The 14,233-nt window shown below is 40.4% G+C and overlaps 1 long non-coding RNA gene across 2 annotated transcripts in view; it reads left to right on the top strand.

Moving 5' to 3' along the window:
• Positions 1-14,233, top strand: part of LOC118009428 — a 572,526-nt gene that overhangs the window by 330,846 nt on the left and 227,447 nt on the right. Inside the window, exon 8 of one of the 2 annotated variants that reach the window (XR_004678927.1) lies at positions 9,160-10,112. The exons of the other annotated variant lie outside the window; for it this stretch is intronic. This is a non-coding gene — a long non-coding RNA (uncharacterized LOC118009428). Of the gene's footprint in view, positions 1-9,159; positions 10,113-14,233 lie in introns of those variants that run through there. 2 annotated transcript variants of the gene reach the window in all.

The raw sequence follows: 14,233 nt of genomic DNA, 5'->3' as shown, positions 1-14,233 counted from the left end.
AGCTAGAGGAGTTCATCACCACTAAGGCAGCCTTATAAGAAGTGTTAAAGGGAATTGAGTGGAAAGAAAAGTCTAGGACTAAAAGGTAATTGGGTAAAGGCATGTGATGTGATAAGCACTGGGTATTATATACAACTGATAAATTATTGAACACTACATCTGAAATTAATGATGTACTATGTGGTGGCTAATTGAATTTAAATAAAAAAATTAATTTTGCTGTTCACCTTTCATGCTTTCCATTACCCTGTATTCCAGATTGCTGATATGTTCTTCTGCATCCTCTAATCTACTGTTGGTTCCCTCTATGTATGTTTTATTTCAGTTGTTATATTCTTCAACCCTGATTGGTTATTTTTAATATTTTCTCCAGCTTTATTGAAGGCCTGAGTTCTTCCATTCTTTTCTCCAGCCGAGTGAGTATCTTTATGATCATTACTTTAAATTCTTTATCAGGCATATTGCTTATCTCTGTTTCATTTAGTTATTTTTCGGATTTTTTTTCTTGTTATTTCTTTTGAATCATATTCTCTGTCTCCCCATTTTGCTTGACTTTTGTATTTGTTTTTAATGGATTAGGCAAAAAGACTACTTCTCTTAAACTTGAAGGAATGGTCTTGTGTATGGTGTCCCCTATGCAGACTGTGTGTGCTTTGTGACTTTTGCTGGCTGGCTGGCTGGCTGGAGTTGTGGCTATATATGCTAGTTATTCTTTTAAACCATGGCTTTGAAAAAGAAAGGAAAAAAACAGAACAAGAAAGGAACAAAAATGGAAAAAAAAAAAAAACAGAAACTGTGGCTTGTTTTTTGTGCTCCAGCATCACAGGGTGGCTGGTGTTGGCTTGTGGACCCTGGGTTCACCGAAGTGGCAAACTCATTGTGACCTGGACCCTGCTTCAGTCTGGGATTTTAAGGTGGAAGGGAAGAGAGCTGGGTTTGCTGAAGTTGTAAGCTCACTAAGATAACCAGACTCGCCTGTAATAGTGTCTAGACCCGCTCCAGCCTAGGCTTTTAAGGTGGAGTGGGGATATAAACTGTGTCATTCTCTAGTTCCTCTGACCTGGAGAACTTTCCCATAGCTTCTCTGCCACTTGCCAGAGTTCTAGTGTTGTCTTTTTTATATGCTAGTTGCTCTTTTAAACTGTGGGGGCTTTTTTTTTCCTGTTTTCCACAATTCTTTTATTTATTTTTTTTATTGTTATGTTAATCCCCATACATTACATCATTAGTTTTAGATGTAGTGTTCCATGATTCATTGTTTGTGCATAACACCCAGTGCTCCATGCAGAACGTGCCCTCCTCAATACCCATCACCAGGCTAACCCATCCTCCCACCCCCCTCCCCTCTAGAACCCTCAGTTTGTTTTTCAGAGTCCATCGTCTCTCATGGTTCGTCTACCCCTCCGATTTCCCCCCCTTCATTCTTCCCCTCCTGCTACCTTTTTTTTTTCCTTAACATATATTGCATTATTTGTTTCAGAGGTACAGATCTGAGATTCAACAGTCTTGCACAATTCACAGCGCTTACCAGAGCACATACCTTCCCCAGTGTCTATCACCCAGTCACCCCATCCCTCCCACCCCACCCCCCACTCCAGCACCCCCCACTCCAGCAACCCTCATAAACTGTGGGGGTTTTTCTGTTCCCAAGGACAGAGGAATCTATTCCTAGTTCTTCAGTATTTTCTCTCTCCAATGCCATTTGCAGCATTGGGGATGGGGGTTCGCTTCCTTACTGTGTCTCTGTCTCTCTTGCCATCTGTCTTTGGTTGTTCAGTAGCTACTCAGTCAGCCCTCAGTTCTTCTTGAGGAGGAATTGTTCTAATAGGTATAATTTGGTGTGTTCTGTGGAGGAGGTGAACTCAGAGTTTTCTTATGTTGCCATCTTAAACGAGAAATTCAAAATAGTTTTTACAGCAGGTATGGATAATATCTTGACTAAAAATTTAAAAGACAAATATTTCTGAGGATATAGAAAGACCCAAAAGGGGCTATGACTAGTTTGGTGGGAACAAATTAATTCCTACCCTCTGGTGTTTCCACATTCATTCATTCATCTTTGTAACACTGTGAGGATCACAGAGTTTTGAGTTATAAGACTGAAGTTCAGACCTGGGTTCTAACATTTACAACCACTGGCAAATTACTCAGTCTCTCTGTAGTAGAAGCATATTGGATTATTTGCCTAGCACCTAACCACAAGATTATAATAGAAGCTCCTTATATATTTGATATTATCCAATTTCCTTACCATAGTTCACTAGATCAGTAGATGCTATCCTGGGCCCATGGATTTGTTTTTCTTCTTTCAGATACTTGCAGTAGGTTCAGTCTTTCTCTAGGTGGCTGGACTATAGCATGTATGCTCAGGAGGTGTAGGCAGCCATGTTTCTTGCTGTATGGACGGAGATGTAAAAGGTACACATTTGTTGTGAACTAGGCCCAGAGAGAGTAACATAGATGATGGATAGACTAGAGACTTGCTTATAGTTCATTCCCAATGCCCACCTACATTTCCGCCAAGAGATAAATCTGGATGGTTCTGGAGATGCATTTATTCTCCCATTTGGATAGCATAGCTGAAAGCTGGCTTAGAAGGTTTGAGTTAGCACAACAGTAGAGCATGCCCATATCAGTCACTGAACTCTGAGTTTCTCCCTTTCTAACAAGGCCATTTCTGTGACCTGGATCTTCCAATGTTAGACAGTCACGTAGATAATTCCTGACCACTGGCCCTATGACTTTGTAGAGCATTATGGGAGCAGGCCTCCTCAGTATTGGAACTTCAGCCTTGGTGAATGCAGATCATCTATACCCTACTTAACTAATGGGATGTTAAGATCCAGAGTGATTACTCCCTCTCCGTTACTTCTAAAGTTTCCTTTGGTTATCTTTATTTTATAATTGCATTGTGTAGTACTAGTGATTTGTATTCACATCTCCTTTGCAGGACAATTTCTTTCTTTGAGATAAGGGAATCTATTATTAGTCCTTTTATGGTCAAGTTGGGTTTCTGTTACTAGTAAATCAAAAAGTCACAGCCACATTAACGAAGACCTCTCTAAGCCACAGTGATCTCTTTTAAAGGGCAAACAATACCAAGTGAGACAATAAATATGGAACTATTGGTACACAAAACATATTCTATAAATTTAAGCAGAATATTTCTTGAGGGATCAAGATTATAAAGATAGGCAAATGATGGAAGGATCTTGAAATAAATTACTTTCCCTTATGCAATTTGATTTAGTGATGGGCCAGTTTCAGTATTCTATAAAGATTTGCAAAATTCACTGCACTCTTTAATTCTGTTATATTTGACCTTTTTCTTTCTCTCTCACATTTATCCTACTTATTCTTTTCTATTAATTTTCATTCCTGACTCATTTCTTGTCATCTATTAGTGCATCTTTTTGATATTTGTTCACTTTACTAATCCTCAAATCGCCTTATTTTTCTTTTAACTTTACAGGCTTTGTACGGTTAAAATGCTTTTGGGTCCTAGCAACCTCTCTATACCCTCAACCTGGACTCTGACTAAAACAACACATAACTTTATTATTTCACATAAGATGAAGTCTGCAGGTTGATGAGTCTATAGTTGGTTAAATTAGAATCTAAACAAGATGCCAGGGGTCCACATTTTTCTGCCTTGCCCCTCTCCCCTCTTCAGCCTGTTGGGTTTTGTTCTGAAGCTGCCATCCCTTATGATCGGAGGTTGCTCCTTGCTGTTCTGGTTGCCATATCACAAAACAACACCCAGACAAAAAGACTCCTTTTCTTCATTTGTGTCTTTTCGTAATCAACAAATGCTTTCCTAGAAGCCCCCAGAGACTTTTTCTCATGGTTGCACAGCATGGCAATTCATAAACCAACTGTCAGCAAGGGAGGAAGGATTAGTGGTACTAGCTTCAGAAGCGAAATGCATATTGTTACATTAATGGAAAGTTTTGCCTGTCCATATTGAGATTCCTTTGGGAATGTAGAGGACAAAGCAGAAATAAAGAGATGTCCAGAACTTTTAATCACCGCAAAGCTATGATGCTGTCCCATATAAAGCAGAGTGTACATTCTCTTGGCCCTTAGTCTGGCCCCTCAATGTTCTTACATGATTGTGTGTCTTTTGGGTCATGTTTAAATCCTGGCTCTCTCCATTACTGCTTTATGATATGGGTAATTAACTCAGTTTCCTTACTCAGAAATAGGGATAATAATAGCACCACATTCACAGCGTTGTTTTGAATATTAAGGGAGTTAATATAAGAAAACCAGTTAGAATGGTGTCTGGCTATAGGAAGTAATCAATAAATTGTACATACACACACATTTATCCATCAATTCATATTTATATAAATTGAACTGAATGGCAGAGGAATCAAGATGTTGTCAAGGTAAGGTATGGTTACATTCATGCTGAATCCTCATTCATAATCCTCATAGCAAGGATGCAGCTATGAGCCCACCATTCCTAGCAGTGGGGGATTCAGAGTGCCTCAGTCTTGAGAGGCCATGGTTCTAGGCAGCCCTACATATCAACTTTGGCAAGTAACACTGTTACTCTGTAGATAAAACAGAGGACCACACAGCAAAGCAAATGCCATGGGATGAATTGCCTAAAGCTTCTACCTCTAAGACTTCAAGCTGCAGGGAAAAATCAGCCTCAAGTCAATGAGATATTCATGAGTAAGCCCAGAACATCTGAACTGATACTGTGCTAGGGTGACCATGAGGTTCCATCTGCTTATTACACATGGCCCAGGATTGGAAAACCTGACAGTCAGAATGCCATGGTTTGGAGCAAAGGAAGCCTGACTATTCTTAGAAAGCTTTAAATCATAATTAAGAGTATGAAGGAAGAGATGTCAGAGCACAATAGACTTAATCTTCAAAAGTCAAAATTTAGATAATTATATTGTGATTAATTATGGAAATGCAAAGCTCCAAGAAGAAAATGGGTAAGATTCTGAGTGAACACTCATAGCAGCAGATAGGGACAAGAGTGAGAGAAAACCCGGTTTGCTCCTGCTAAAATAGCTCCATTTTAATCCCTAACAGTGGCAGATATCTTTTTTCTTCAAACCAGTTTCCTATTGTTATTATTTTTTGAGATTCAACCAACAACATTTTCCATTCTTATTTGCATTTAAGTGCAGTCATAGGACAGAATTCTGGCCAATGGAAAATTGACGGAAGTAATGTACATCACGTCTATGAGTGGCCTATAGAAACTTCCTTTCAAGATCAATCCCCCTTCCCTTTCTGGCTGGTTGAATGGAGACAAGCTTTTAGTCTCTCTCCTCAGAGCAACCTAGAGAATCATGTGGTGAAGACAGCAGGCCCTCAAGAAGTCTACTAGAGAGCACCCTCCATCCCTCCCTATTGCCTGTCTTCCTCCCACACACAGAACACCAAATTGAACTGTCAGGTGAGCAAGAAATAATTGTGGTGTTTTTATTTTATGTCATTTCATTGTGTTAAGTCATGAAGATTTCAAGCCTTATCTAATATGGCAGCTAGCAAACATCTCAACAAATATGCCCAAGGCTTTGTGGGCCTGGGGAAACAGATGACATACCTAACTATGATACCAACTGTTTGTGTTTTTTCTTTCCTAATTTAATCTATCTTTTCTATGCATATCTTTTATTTTTAGGGAGTCCCAAAGAATGAAACTCCTAAGGTTACAAAAGAGAGGCTGATGGGCAGGATTGGGGCACAGACATTTTGTTTGGCCTGTGTAGTAATTAAATGTTGTTTGGATTCATTGTCAACACACACACACACACACACACATTTTCATGTCTGGCATCTCTGGAAAAAAACGAATATTCCATAACACCGTGGATGACACTATTGGCCTGGCCAAGAGGACGCCTTCTGTCAATGGAGCATGAGGTCTCCATTTGCCACCATCCCCAACCCTCTTAACTGTGCCATGGCTAGCCCACATCCCCCGTGTACATTTTCTGCCAGGACTCTGGAGCCCTTAGGACTTGTTAGCCCTTTTCTTCGAAAGGAGTACTTACTGCTTTCTGAGAAGTGTTCTTTTGTTTCTCTAAGTGTTTTCTCCCAGTGACACTTCAAATGCCCTTCTCAGCTCTACAGGGCAGGATGGGGTTTTCCTTCTTTTGTGCATCTGCAGTACTAATGGGCATAGAATCAGCATTTAACATGGAATCTGAAAGCTGCCAAGCCTCTCCCCTGACTTTCCACTTGGGGGGCTTTGTCATCTATCCACAATAACTACGGTGGACCTTTCCTGCTGCATTTCTTTCAAACCCCTTTGAAACCCTTGTTCAGATACTGGACATGCAAGGCAATGAGCATCAAGACGATGGAGCCACCAAAAACTGTGACCCTTTCTCTTGCCCTGAGATGTGGAACTATTAATTACTGCAGACCATGCCTCACTGCACTGACGCCGGGAACAACATAATGAAGTCCTGCGCAGACACTCAGAAAGAATACCCTATCATTAGCTATTCACACAAACAGATAAGGCTGGGAAAGGGCAAACCAGAGCTTGGATAAAGTGCTCCTTTAAGGATATCTACGGAGATGAGGAGTGTTCCTTTAAAAGAAGGCTTGTCTTAAAGAGAGTCACTTGCAATGATTAAATGTAGTATTATATGAGTAACATGCTTTAAAGCAACAACTCATGGGGACAGCCTGATATCCTTTATGGCCAAAGCAATCTGAGGAAATGGTTTAAATTCTTCATTTATTATCATTTTTGTGTAATTTTTAGAGAATTGCAATAAGATTGTCCCATTTCCTCACAGCTCTCTCTTGGTGACCTTACCAAAATCTAAGTTTCTATGTCTGAGTCTAAATGAATGGATCAGACCTGTATTAAGTCAGGGCCAGCGAGAGAAATGGGCACTCTGTAATGGAAGTAATTTCAAATTCCCATAAAGCTCTGTTTGGTTACCCCCTTTTCCATCTAGCATGCTAATCGCCATCTGGCTACAGTGGCAGCATCTGCCCTTCAAATAACCCCTTTTCTGGGCGCCTGGGTGGCTCAGTTGGTTGAGCGACTGCCTTCGGCTCAGGTCATGATCCTGGAGTCCCTGGATCGAGTCCCGCATCGGGCTCCCTGCTCAGCAGGGAGTCTGCTTCTCCCTCTGACCTTCCCCCCTCTCATGTACTTGCTCTCTCTCATTCTCTCTCTCTCAAATAAATAAATAAAATCTTTAAAAAAAAAAAAAAAAAAACCTTTTCTTCTCAGGCCAGGGTTGTGCTCTTACTGTTTTGGGACTGAACCTCTCCTGTGTCACCCTCCTGACTAATGTGCTTTTCTATGAATAATATCATAAGTCACAGTTTTTTTCCCCCCCTTTTTCTTTCAGACTAACTGGGTAATTCAAGTTTCATTTTCCCTCTCTGGGTATTTAAAGGCCAGTCCTTCAGACCAATTTCAGTCATCTATTACTGGTGAGCCAATTTCTTGAGTGACCTATTTGCAGAGCTGGTTCTGTAAGCTTGAGCCTGTTCCCCCAGCCAGGCCCCAACATTGCATGTGGAATTTGTTCAGGCAAAGTAGTTCTAACTGGTCAGGCTATTTCCAGTACCAGTCAGGCACTGACTGAGGCTTCTACTGAGTCTCTAATATTATGGATTTGGTAAATCTCAAGGATTAACCAAACTACTCCGACACATTCCAACCCATGACTTCCTTTCTTTCTAATTGTGTGTAGAAATAGAACAGAATATGGCAACAGGAAGAGGTTAGATGGTTCTCAGATAGCTCAGGAATTGCATGATATATTTTCTCCTGCTGGATAGGATAGGTGACAGGATTAGGGAGAGGAAGCAACTCTGTTAACATGTCTTACGCCATTTTGGTAATAGGCAAATATAGGATTTGGATCCAAGCTAATGTATATAAATATTTATACTAGTGCACATTTGTTCCTATTTTCATGCACGTTTTGTGGAATCTTAGTATTTTGTAATCACAGCTTCTATGCATAATCATGACATAAAACCGTCTGTGATTGACAACAAGTGAAATCCTGTGTATGGCAAGTGAATCTGATATTCCATCCACTGTTTAGTATATAGTCACCTACAAAATCCTATTTGTGAAATGTGAAATTTGGATTTGTATATACCTTTTTCTGAGTCTGGAAAGAGATGGTATTTCCTCACTTTATGCATGTTGCTCAGTGTTTGTCTTTCTGATCTGACTCCCTGATTATTAGTAAAATTGAGGTGTTTGAAAATGATTGCTGGAAGGTTTGCAGTTTTTAAAAGGAAGGATAGGAAGCATCCAAGGAAGAAAGAGGCTTTGGAATGATATGATAAAGAGAACAAACCTCACAATTTTCTGGTTTCTATAAATAATATGAATATCAGTGGTCATGGAGGTAGCCATAGAGTTGAGACAGCAGTTGCAAGAGACTTTCCTCCTCTTCCTTGGAACATTTACATATTTGGTAACTATATTTTTTAAATGAATAATGGGGCCATGTAATATGATGATTTGAATATTCATTGAGGATCTGTCTTTGGTACAAAAATTTTATGTGTAATGGCACAGACATTTAAATTCAGATCTCAGAAAAACATATATTCTTATTTTGAATTTTACTCAATATCCTAGTAAGAATATTAATCTTATTGATTAATACTAGTTAATGAGAAAGCTTTGACGAGCACCTCTGTGTATTGTGTGTGTGTTGGTCTCCTAGACTCAGTCCCTTTATTTTCATCGTTTTCCTTAGAATGGTAAGAATTTCAGGCCTGGTAGGAGAGGAGGCTTACACGAAGGATAAATTAGAAAACCAAATGAGAGAAAGCAGGTTCCAAGAACTCATAAGCATGCTTCTGTTCAGGTTGGTGAGAGATAAAAATCAGCCATTTGGTAACACTTTTCAGCTATTAATCCTGAGTTTAGCAATACATGTTACTGATGGACAAGCATCTTTCAGCTGAGGTTAACTAATAATCATAACAACAGTAATAGTAAATATCACTTATTAAATGCTCTCGATATGCCAGGCATGCTAACCACACCCTCTGGACTATCTTGTTTAGCCCTTACAACATCCATATGAGGTGAGTACCATTATCTTATCATATAAGGAAACAGCTTTAGAGAGATTATTCCATCTCATGATTCTGAAGCACACATTGTTTTACATTTTATTTTCTCAGACATCATGCTGCATCTTCGAATTGATGGGAGTTTTACTACTGCTCTAGCCAGCTAGCAGTCATGACAGTTGTCATTGTCTGTTTGGTCATAAACATCAGTGCCAGGATGAAAACTTACAGAATGTGTGCCAAGTGTATGGAAGAAAATCCCAGAGGCAGCCGTGGGATCTTAATCCCCATGAAGCAAATAGTTGTGGATATGGAGAGAAAGGAGGTACATCAGACTGATTTAGCATCATTCCTAAAGTTGGAGTTAAAATAGCCTAGCTCTGCAGAACTGTAAAGCCGGCGTCTGTTGTTCTCTGTGAATTTTCTTACGAAATGCTGCACTGTCCATGCTCTCAATAGACTGATGGTCACTGGATGATACAGTGTGGAAAAACATGGACATTCATGACTCTGGGTCTAACATGATTCAGAAGAGTCAGATTCTACATGTGAACAAGTTTTAGAAATATATTAACTAATTTCTTTTATACAACATATACACAGAAGTGATCCATGATGAAAATCTGTGGCTAATTAAATTTAAATTAGCTCTTTCATTAATTCTAACATAAAAGGTTTCATAGATAAAAAGCATTATGTCATAGTCTACAATACCTAGTATCTTCATTCATTATAATATAGTAAAAGACATAAAGGTTTGTCTGGCTTTAGAGACCAAGTTCAGAATATTAGGCCACAAGGTATTCACTAATACTATGTTAAAAATTTCTTTGTTGAGGACAAGCATGGGAAGACCGTTCACCATTTGGTGAAGGCACAGCTCTTTCACTAATTTAGCTTGTCAACTCCTTACAACAATGTGATACTTGCTGGTTTATGGTGGGTTCCCTGGGAAAGGACTCTGAGTGGAAATATTCGTGCAAGAAGTTTGCTGGGGAGTGGGAGGGCTCACACCTCTGGCCACTATGCCATGACTGCTGTATTTGTCTATTTACTGTTAATGCTGGGCAAGGAGTACTCAGACATACTTCAGTGGATTACCTGGATATCAGACATCTGTCCCTACTGCAGAGCAGCAGCTCTATCTCCTCATGACAATCATAGTCTATCACCCCTACCAGGATAGTGACTCTTTGTCTTGCTTGCTGGTCTCTTGGCTTGAGGACCATAAAGTGGGTGCAGATATCACTGTGAATGGCAGTGGGTTGGGGGGTAGCACTGAGGTAAGGGGAACAGATTCCTCTGTCCTTGGGCACAGAAAACCAACAATGGTTCAAAAGAGTGACTAGCATATAAAAGAGCCAGCACTAGAACTCTGCCAGAGGGACTGGAGAAGGACAGAGTTTACATTCCTCTTCCACCTCAAAGCCCAGAGCAGGTCCAGATGCCATGGTCAGCTTGCTGCCTCAGTGAGTTCTGGGTCCACAAGCCCACATGCTGAGGCACAGGAAAAAAAAGGCCACTTTTTTGTTTTCTTCAAAAGGTCATGGTTTAAAAGAATAATTAACTTATAAAAGAGTCAACCCTAAAACTCTGTCAAAGAGTGGGAGGAGCTGCTGGACTCCTCTCTGGGTGGAAGGGGCTGACTGACACAGTCTCTGCTCCCTACCTTCCTTCACCTTGAAAGTAGCAACCAGTGTACACAGTCTGGGTATCCTAACTGGCCTGTTGCCTAAGTGAGCCTTAGACCCTAGCCCACACAAGTTCCAACCATCTTATCAAGGCGGCCACAGGGTGGTGCACACCAGCACACCCTTGATTAGTGCTCACTAGAGCCCTAGACTTTGTGCCAATGTGACAGAGGTGCAAAGCAAAATGGAACACTCCAGGCCTCAGATGGCTTGCTAAGGCACCCCTGGTGCAGAGCACTCTGGAACCTCCCAGCTGACAGGTTTTGGGTCCAGCTTCCCTGCCTGGGTGCACCCTGTGTGGCATGCCCAAGGAACCCCGGGCCCATGCTTGCATCAGTTTTAGCCACCCTGGCATTCTACCCCCTGCACTGAGCACCTTAGTTTACCATGGCTTATACCCAATGTAGCTTTAGCTGTCCTTTCAGGTCACCCTCAGAGGGGAGAGCCCCAGAACAACCTGGCTAGCAACCGTTTCAGCTGTCCTGCCAGGGAACATTTTGTGTGGAGAGCCCACAGTTCATACCAGATTGTGCCCATTTAACTTTCGTTGTACCCCTTGCACAGAGTGCCCTAGGACCTCCTGGCTTATGCCCATGCTGGCTCCAGTCACCCTTTAAGGGCACCCTCTGTGTGGAGAGTCCTGGAATACCCTAGTTTATATCCACTTCACCATCCTACCAACCAAGGCACCTTCTGTGTGGAGAGCACTGGGTCCCCCCAGGTAGCACCCACTTTAGGTTCAGCTATACTGCTAGGGAACCCTCTGCACAGAGCACTCTAGACCTCCCAACCCACCCACTGCCTCAGCTTCAGCTACCCTGCCAAGGCACCTCCTACACAGAGCACCCTGGGACACTCCAACTTGTGCCTATTTCAACTTCACCTGTTCTGCTAAGGTGCCCTCAGCACATAGAACTCTAGGGCACCCTAGCCTGCATTGACTTCAGTTTTAGCTTTCCTGACATGGTGCCCATTACCTGGAAAGCTCCAAGACCTGCGGCCTACAGCAGCCAGGAAAGGTCACAAAGCACATACAGTCTATATAGGGGATGACCAAACACAAGACCATTCCTTTAAATTTAGGAGAATTAGTGTTTTGCCTAATCCACACACACACACACACACACAAAACAAAAACAAAACAAAACAAAAAACCAGACAAAATGTGACATAGATATATGCTCCAAAAGAAAGAATAAGAAAAAACTTCAGAAAAATAACTAAATGAGGGTCTCCTGGGTGGCTCAGTCATTAAGCATCTGCCTTCGGCTCAGGTCATGATCCCAGCGTCCTGGGATTGAGTCCCGCATCGGGCTCCCTGCTCCACAGGAAGCCTGCTTCTCCCTCTGCCTCCCTCTCTCTGCTTGTATTCCCTCTTTTTCTCTGTGTCAAATAAATAAAAAAAAATCTAAAAAAAAAAAAAGAAAAAAAAGAAAAATAACTAAATGAAATGGAGATAAGCAATATGCCTGATGAGAATTTAAAGATAGTCAGTGGGCTGGAAAAAAGAGTGGAAGAACTCAGTGAGACCTTCAATAAAGAGATGGAAAATACTAAAAAGAACCAATCAGAGCTGAAGAATATAACTGAAATGAAAAACATAGTAGAGGGAACCAACAGTAGATTAGAGGATGCAGAAGAATGTATCAGTGATATGGAAGACAGGGTAATGGAAAACACACAGCTGAGGAGCAAAAAGAGAAAAGAATTTTTAAAAAATGAAGATAGAGAAATCTCTTGGACAACATCAAACATTGACACTGTAGAGGTCCCAGAAGAAGAGAGGGGTGAAATATTTATTTCTATAATTTGTGTGTGTGTGTATACATATGTTATATGTATTAAGAAATGTATTAAGAAATAATAGCTAAGAACTTCCCTAAACTAGTGAAGGAAATAGATGCCCAATTCCAAAAAACAGAGTTCCAAACAAGATGAACCCAAGGAGGTCCACACCATGACACATAATGTCAAAGACTAAAGATAAAGAGAATATTAAAAGCAGCAACAGAGAAGCAAAAAGTTACTTAGAAGGAAAACTTATAAGGTCATCAGCTGATTTTTCAGCAGAAATTTTGAAAGCCAGAATAAAGTGGCTTGAAATACTCAAAATGCTGAAAGGAAAAAACTCACAACCAAGAATACCCAGCAGGGTTATCATTCAGATTTGAAGGAGAGAGAGTTTCCCAAATAAACAAAAGTTAAAGGAGATAATGGCCACTAAACCAGCCTTACAAGAAATGTTAAATGGACTTCTATAAGTGAAAAAAAAATATGACAGCATATACATAAAATGTGGAGGAGGTAGTAAAAAAATGGAAGTCTTTTTTTTCTTTTTTTAGAATATGTTTTAACTTATATAACCAATGACCATCAACTTAATATAGACTGCTATTTACTTAGGATGTTACATATAAACCTCATGGTAACCATAAACCCAAAATTTACAATAGCTATTAAAAAATAAAAAGGAAGCCAAATATAACACTACAGAAATTCATCCAACTCAAAGAAAGAGTACAAAAGAAGAATAAAGGAACAGAGAAGAATTACAAAAACCACCAGAAAAAAAAAAATGGAAATAAGTACACACCTATAAATACTTTAAATGTAAGTGGTCTAAATGCTCCAATCAAAAGGCATAGGGTTTTGGAATGGGTAAAAATATAAGGCCCATCTATATGCTGCTTATAGGAGACTCACTTCAGACCTGACGACACATACAGGCTAAAAGCAAAAGGATGGAAAAATATTTACCATGAAAGTGGAAGCAAAAAATAAAGTTGGGGTAACAATACTTATATAAAATAGACCTTAAAACAAAGACTGTAATAAGAGACAAAGAAGGGCATTTCATAATGATAAAAGAGATCAATCCAACAAGAGGATATATCTATGCACCCAACACTGGCACCTAAATACATAAAGCAAATATTAATGGGGATAAAGAGAGAGATTGATGGCAATACAATAAGAGTAGAGGACTTTAACACACCACTTACATCAATGGACAGATCATCCACATAGAAAATCAACAAGGAAACCATGTCTTGGGGCGCCTGGGTGGCTCAGTTGGTTAAGTGGCTGCCTTTAGCTCAGGTCATGATCTCAGGGTCCTTTGATCGAGCCCCACATCAGACTCCCTGCTCAGCCGGGAGTCTGCTTCTCCCTCTGCCCCTCTCCCCCTGCTTGTGCTCTGTCTCTGTCTCTCTCAAATAAATAAATAAAATCTTAAAAAAAAAAAAAGGAAACAATGTCTTTGAATGACACATTAGACCAGATGGACATTACAGATATAATTCAGAACATTCCATTCAAACACAACAGAATACCCATTCTTTTCAAGTGCATATGGAGCATTCACCAGACCAGATCACATTAGGTCAAAAAATAAGCCTCTAGAAATTTATTTTTTATTTATTTTTAAAGATTTTATTTATTCATTTGAGACAGAGCGAGCTAGCGAGCATGAGCGGGGGGGGGGGGGGGGGGGG

Source organism: Mirounga leonina, unplaced genomic scaffold (genome assembly GCF_011800145.1).
Source record: "Mirounga leonina isolate KUSES-001 unplaced genomic scaffold, KU_Mleo_1.0 Mir_127, whole genome shotgun sequence".
Taxonomy (NCBI): domain Eukaryota; kingdom Metazoa; phylum Chordata; class Mammalia; order Carnivora; family Phocidae; genus Mirounga; species Mirounga leonina.
This window is presented reverse-complemented; position numbering and strand designations above follow the sequence as displayed.